Consider the following 7247-nt stretch of genomic DNA (forward strand, 5'->3'; position numbering starts at 1 on the left):
CTGCGGAATAGGGAAGACCAAAGGTGGCAAAATAGAATAAAGAATGAAAAAATATTTGACACAGAATAAAAATAAACCTTTAATCCATGATCTCGTGCCAAGCACAATACAAGTTCTCCCACCAGTTTTCACTAGGAAACCAGCTTAAAGATGGGCCTGACGTAAACCATGTATGTCTCAGCTCAGGACACTCTTACCTACCTCATTCTCTACTTTGCTTGAAAGCCTTACCAGCATATTGTCTGCATAAAGGCAGCAGACACAGAGGTATGGATCCCTCCAATGCTATTTGATTTCTCCATAACACCGCTGCATCTTGCAGGGTGGGAGAGGAGGAATCACTGATAAGTCTTGCAAAAAATCCTTCCCTGTACAGAAGGGGTTTCAGAAAGTACCACTCCCCGATTGTTCAGCAACAGAATCCTGTTCTTCATATATCCAGAGGCAGAAAAAAAACCCCCACATCTCTCATATAACCAAGAATATATTCCAAGCACAATGCTGGGTACCAAACATCTTCAGGCTGCAGATGACACAGCTGTAATTGTTTAGGGAGGAAAAGGCTAATCTATTAGTGCTACCTACTATTAGCAACACGCCTTCCTCACTGGCCAGTCCTGCATGAAGAACTAGGTCAGATTCACACTGTGATATGCAACACAGAATTGCTTCTGATTTTTTAAGAAAAATCTGTTAGTTTCTGCACAGAATATAAACTCTCCCTATGGATCTAAATTACCTGATGCAGACAAAAATTTGTGCTTTTCCAAAACTTTTTTTTTTTTTTTAAACGAGACCTTACAGTGAAACCAGGTCAAACCATTAGTACACAAAAATCAAATGAATGAATATTTTAGACATTTTCCAAACCTAAAACCAAAAGAAGCCAGAAATACAAAAAATTCTTCCTTAGCTCTTCCAAAGTCGGCTGGGGCTGGCCAGATTTTTGTTTGTTAGTAGATTTAAAACAAAACAGACTGAAGGGAGCAAGGGAAGCCAAGCCTCTAGGTGTTTTATGAGGAAGAGGTCATACAGCAGAAACTGCTTTGTGAGGAAAAGGGCACCGCTCCAGTCACTGAGCATTCTCCTGCTTCTTTAAATTTATTTGAAGGCCAGGAGAGAAGAAAGGCTTATAAATAATTGAGGCCAAAATAACTCCCAGGACATTTCCAAGTACGTGACTTGCTCCTCTATTACAGACAACAGGTACAGACTGTACTACATTCAAAGAAGCATAAAAAAAATAAATAAAAATAGCGTCTGATATAAAATGCACTTAAAGCAGAACTCTTTCTCTCACTTCGTTTGCTTTTGTACCTAATTTCTGAAACTCCAGGAAGAAAGCAATTACTGTCAAACTGCAGCCTGTATTTACCAACAGCTCATGGCACCCCTCCAGCATTCCTGGCACTGCAGGAGCAGCAGCACACCTAACAGAAGTATGTAACCCTGGGCTGGGTGTGAGACCGCAGCATTTGATGTAGGCTGCAACTGGTGCACTGGCCTACAGTTTTAGGGAAGAATAAAAATAACAGTGTACGGGAGACAAGACATCTGACACAATCCATCTCCATCTAGTTGAGATCTGTCTAGAGGAAAAAATTTAGCTTTCTTTCCTTTCTTTGATTGCTGCCATGGGTGAGTTTCATGCAGGTAGAGTTTCATGGCAAGGAGTATTTCTGGGCCCAGAAAGGTGTCTGTATCCCACACAGTTTTGTATCCTACTCAGTTATAGATGGAATTCTCATAAAGCCTGATTACCTCTCAAGTGTCAAAGTCATCTCTGGACAGATGAAGTGAGGTTTTAACCATTACTTAATACAAGTCTTCTGCCACTGTCTTCAACTACTTGTTTATACAGTCCCTGGTAAGACATGGACCTCATCCTCAATCATTTAAATCCTTAAAAGTTCTGGTGGGGGTGGGATTTAAATATTCCCCTTATCCAAATAGCAACAAAACTTAACATTCCCACCTCCACATTCTGGAAAATGAGTTAAATTATGATTTTATTTCATTTTTATAACTATTACAATATCCTACACAGAACTTTAAAAGTCTCTAAGCATCTAGAGATCTCATATGTGCATGAACAGATGCCATAGCTTCTCTAGGACACTGATCTCAGAAGACAACTGCTACTGTTACTACTACTGTGAGTCATCAGACAACAACATGCAGTGGCCAAGGATCAAAAAACCATCTCAGTTAGCATTTCTACTTTCCAATTCAATCAAAGCCTTTCCTTTTTAAGAAAACTTCCGTTCTCCAGCCGATCCATCTCTAGTGTAAAAGATCTTTTTCTGCCTAAAATGTCATGTGTTTTCACTGTATCCAACGTGGGTCAAATTCTGCTTTCAGTAGTCCAAATAAAATGTCTAGAGAGGTTTAAATAAAGTCAAAACAACAACTTCAATTGGGACCAGTTAAAATTCTACCCTTTCCTCTCCTTTGTTGCAATACCCGTGAGAGTACGTAGTCACTGACTCTGAAGCACACAGAGGTTAGTACGTGCACCCGTTTTCATTCCCTCCTCCTGTCTCCTGCTAAAGCACCACACTTTTAATGTAAAAACATCTTTCTTGGGCATCCACGGAACTATGCAGTTTTGTGGATACAAATCTATCAGTACTCTTCTGCGTCAAGGCCCACAAGTACCAAGTACTTTTACAGTTCTCACCTAGTGTGTCCAACAGTTTTATCACAGAAAAGATGTGGACTTCCCAAACTGCAAATTACCACCTTATTCATTACTTTCTTACTCATAGCTCCAGAATACACTCAGCAATTCAGCAGAATGTTCTAAGGCAACAACTGGTGAAGGACTCTTTTTGAGATAGTCGAAGCATTAAAGTTAGGAGTAGCATTTGCATAAAGTAATATACCTACGTGATGCTTGCATTGCCATTGTGATCAGTTTTAATGCACATAATACCAGTACTGAAGGTGGAGTTACCACTTGCCTTATAGAACTTTGGGTACTAAAATTAAAAAAAAAAAAAAAAAAAAAAAAAAAAAAAAAAAAAAAAAAAAAAAAAAAAAAAAAAAAAAAAAAAAAAAAAAAAAAAAAAAAAAAAAAAAAAAAAAAAAAAAAAAAAAAAAAAAAAAAAAAAAAAAAAAAAAAAAAAAAAAAAAAAAAAAAAAAAAAAAAAAAAAAAAAAAAAGTGCCAGACTCCAGTACTTTTCCTTCCCAAACAAGAAATGCTGCCTGTTTATGCCAGGTGTCTGCAGTAGCTCCATCTCTCTGCCATGGCAGGGTTTAGGTCTGCAGGGTATAGCAGTTAACCATTTACAACCCTCTCACACCTTGACTGTGGTATTCCAAGACCTCAAATAAGACAGAGCCAGGAGTGCCTAGATGGCACGGGTTGAAGGATGCAGTTTTGTACCTGAGCCAATCTCATCTAAGAGCTCACTACTGCCAGAAATGGGAGGGAGGTCCTGCTCTCTTCCCCCTCCCTTAATTCCAGAGCACATTGCTATAGATTGTCTTAGGTCAGCTCTGGAAATCTGCTGGGACCTCCTCCTGGTTTAGCCACTTCACCTTCCTAACTTAGTAAAAGAATATGATCCTTCTCAGCTTGGTTAGTGAGTTTAAACAGCTCACAGTGGAGCCCAGGAGGAGTAGCTCACTCGGCACAGGGAAGAGAGGAACCACTCAGCTCAGAGAAGGAAGAATAAGAGCAATTCTGCCTTGACAGCAGTTGGTCAGGTCAGTTGAGCACCTTGTGAAATTCACAGCCTTGGGAATGCTCCTGATCTCAGCAGGCAAATGAACTCCCCAGAACACACTCCCATTATTCCTCTATGGTAAAGCTACTTTAGAATAAAAATTGTTTCCCTGAAATAGCCAGTTGATTCAAATTGCACAATTTTTTTTTTTTTTTTTTGGGGGGGGGGGGTAGTGTTTTCCCTCCCTCTTCCCCTCCCTGCCCCTCAAATATAAAAAGCATTCTGTAACTGAATGTCCATAAGAGGAATTAATATTGCATCATCTGGATGCATTACATTTCCTACATGGGACAAACCATTCAGAAGAGAAGTGAGACCAACACTCCGGTATTTTGGCACATCTTTCTTTTAGACCTAGTACTACACTTGGTCTCCAAGTGACACACTTCAGAAAAGGCATGAGGTCCTGTAGCCTATATTTTCACTAAATACTTCCTAGCAATCAAAGATCAGGAAAATCTAACCATTGTTGTAAGGGTCACCTATTTAAAATTCATTATATTCAAGTGACCTAATCTCTGAAAAGATTTGACAGGATTCTTTACTTTTTGTCCCTATTTTACACCTACTGGCTACAATCTGTAGCAACATAGTGCCATTTACTTTTCCTTTCATTCAGTGACATTTCTGAAAGGTTTTCAACTCCTTCAAACTTGATGGAGCTACAGTGATTTTAAGGGGTTGCATTTTTTGCTAAATGTGATTGATAGGCATGCAAAAACATTGTAAAAACAGTGAACGATATGCTTAGTAAAAACCACAGGGAAACTTACAGCATGTTTCACTATTCTCTCATGTTACAAAGACGTGAGTCAAACTAAAAAGTTCTAAACACAAGATAACATGAAGTACAGGACCAATTGCTCCAACAGAAGCAAGTATCAGATAGAGAGTAAAATTATATACCCCAGAGCATTCACATTAGTTAAACATCCACTAGTATAAACTGGTGCCACTTCATGCATAATTTTAAATAATGCAATAAAAAGTTGGTTAAGAAGAAAGACACTCAAGTTAAAACATCACCTATCCTGCTTAAACAAGAAAATGTCTATTTTCAAGAGCTGAGTGCAGTTTCACTTCTGTACTGGGATTCTGCAATGGAACAATGGCAAGAGAGCACCTGGAGATTAGGAAGCAAATAGCCACAATGCCTGTAGGACTGAAAGATCTGCCTGGAGATCATTACGTGGCTTTGGTGTCAGATGAAGGCTGGAAGCTGCCTACCAGGATTCACACGATTCTGCTCTCAGCTGAGACCCTGCTGGGAAGGTGTGTTACAGCAGCAAAGTATGGTCCTGTGCACTTAAATAAAATAAAGGTGTGATATTTCTGCTCCTGCCTTTCTTCTGATTTTAATACAGCCTATACAACTGAGTTTTTACAATTTCTACTCGAACAGTGGTCATGCTTATGTACACTCCATTCTTCTTCACTTCCTTTAATACATATGTCTATGTGTATATATATAAAATAAAGTCTTTCAAATAAACAAAAACTGGAAAACTTGGGTTATAACTACAGATTTCCAAAATGTAGCATACTACCTGTAACTCTTGCAGAAGTCAAAAAGGTATCTGTTTAACATAAGGAGGTTCCAACATATGTGGATTCCTTGGACCATCAGGAAAGAAAATGTTTTCTTTTAAAGTCTGTCTTGTAAAATCTGAAGAATTATATGTACAATTGAGGGGAGAGGGAAAAAAAACCAAGAAGCACTCAACTTGCAACACATCAAATGTAAACAATGTGGTGGCCGCTCTAAACTGCAAACCTGACCCTTTCCTTACAGAAACGAAATCCAGTGCTGCTCCCACTGATGTCAGTAACAAGATGAGCACCAACTGAAGCAAGACCTATACCTGCAGGCTTACAGTAAGAATAAAACTTGGTTCAGTTTCTCTGAAGTTTGGAGCAATGGTCCATTCTCTTGGAGAGGCTCAATTAGGCCCATTCACGTTTTAGATAATGAACTGGGATAATGCAATGGAGGAAAAGTGCCTGCAGATAAGCAATGAGAGCCAAGAGTGACAGGGTGGAGGAAAAAGGGATAAGAGGGAGAGAGAGAAGAAAAATAAAATTAAAAATGCATGCACACTGTAAATCTCAAACCACAACCGGGCACATTTAGTTACACAAGTAGATACCTCACACAAGATCATAACATGAACTTTTGAACTTGCATGGAAAAAAGCCTCTCCACTACTTAATGCATTGAAACATCGACGCTACAAAATGCTGAGAAAAGCCCTTCAAGTTGGATAAAAGGAGGATTATATTGTGGGCACATGCATGAAGAAAGCAAATCTGTTATCTTTACTGAATATAGGCCTTGATGTAAATCACACAGCCACAGTCTGTGAATAACTGCATTTGTTTCGACAGCAAAACACCTCATCTAAAATACAGAATAGCTGCCGGAAATGAGCTAATAGTACTTTTCTTTCTGTATTAAAGGATTATTTTCCAGTGCCTGCTGTGTGGGCTTAAACACTAGACTGAAACAGTCAAAATACTTAGAAGTAAGATTTATGGCTAAAAAAGGAGGGGGCTAGGGGGGAACCTTCTTTGAAGTGACTGACTTCTTTGACCAGTGTCTCAAAAGTACTAGGTTACAAAAGGACCCCTCTCTGTGAGCAGCTCTCTGCATTTTTCCTTCATCTCTGTGGCAGATCATATTGATAAACAAGATTTCAAAACAATTACCTGGGTATCACAGAGTTGGACAGCACATAGTAACTGAGACATTATGAACAACCGATGTCTTTTTACTTTCTAATAATTTTTAACAGGGAAACTCTCACACACCTCAAATACTTCTCAAGTTATCAATATGAACCCTTCAGCATTAGTATGTTTTTTCAAAAGCTTTCAAAGGAGCTTGAAGATGAGTACAACTGTATTAATTTTGGAGTATAAAATACATGTTGCAGCTTTATACACAAACCCACTGTAATAAATTCTAAAAACTGTGGCATGCCATTCTTTGTTCACCTTTCCTAATAGTGCTTCAATAATTACTTTACTACCTTTCCCCATGAGTCTGGACAAAATACTCACCCTTTCGGGTTATCAGCTTTTAATGAGATTAGGGCCTAATTCTTGTTAACCAACCCTTTTAGAGAAGGTAGTTGCCTTGTAACATTTCAGAGTGAAATACTGCTTTGCAGAAAATTTTACTTCATCATGATCTGAGAAGTTCTTCTTTAAAAGAAATAATCTTTATTTCTTGCCCAGATTAATCCATTTTTATGTTAACATTTTATCATATGACTGCAGCAACAAAGACCAAAACTGACTTATAAGCTTGTGACCCTCTGTCGCTCACGAAATAGACTTTGTATATTAAAATGGGGAATTGGTATATTAAAATGGGGGATTGGTATATTAAAATGGAGAGAGAGAAAAACGTTACATCAGACTAAAAGTTTCTTGTTACGTTGTTCTTTGCAAGCAATTTAGCTTTAAAACAGAAGAGTTAGTTTGACTTTTAGTTCTCAAATGAGAACCAGTAA

This window comes from Empidonax traillii, unplaced genomic scaffold (assembly GCF_003031625.1).
Source record: "Empidonax traillii isolate 1590-97213 ecotype Southwest subspecies unplaced genomic scaffold, ASM303162v1 scaffold296:size1881848, whole genome shotgun sequence".
NCBI classification, from domain to species: Eukaryota; Metazoa; Chordata; class Aves; order Passeriformes; family Tyrannidae; genus Empidonax; species Empidonax traillii.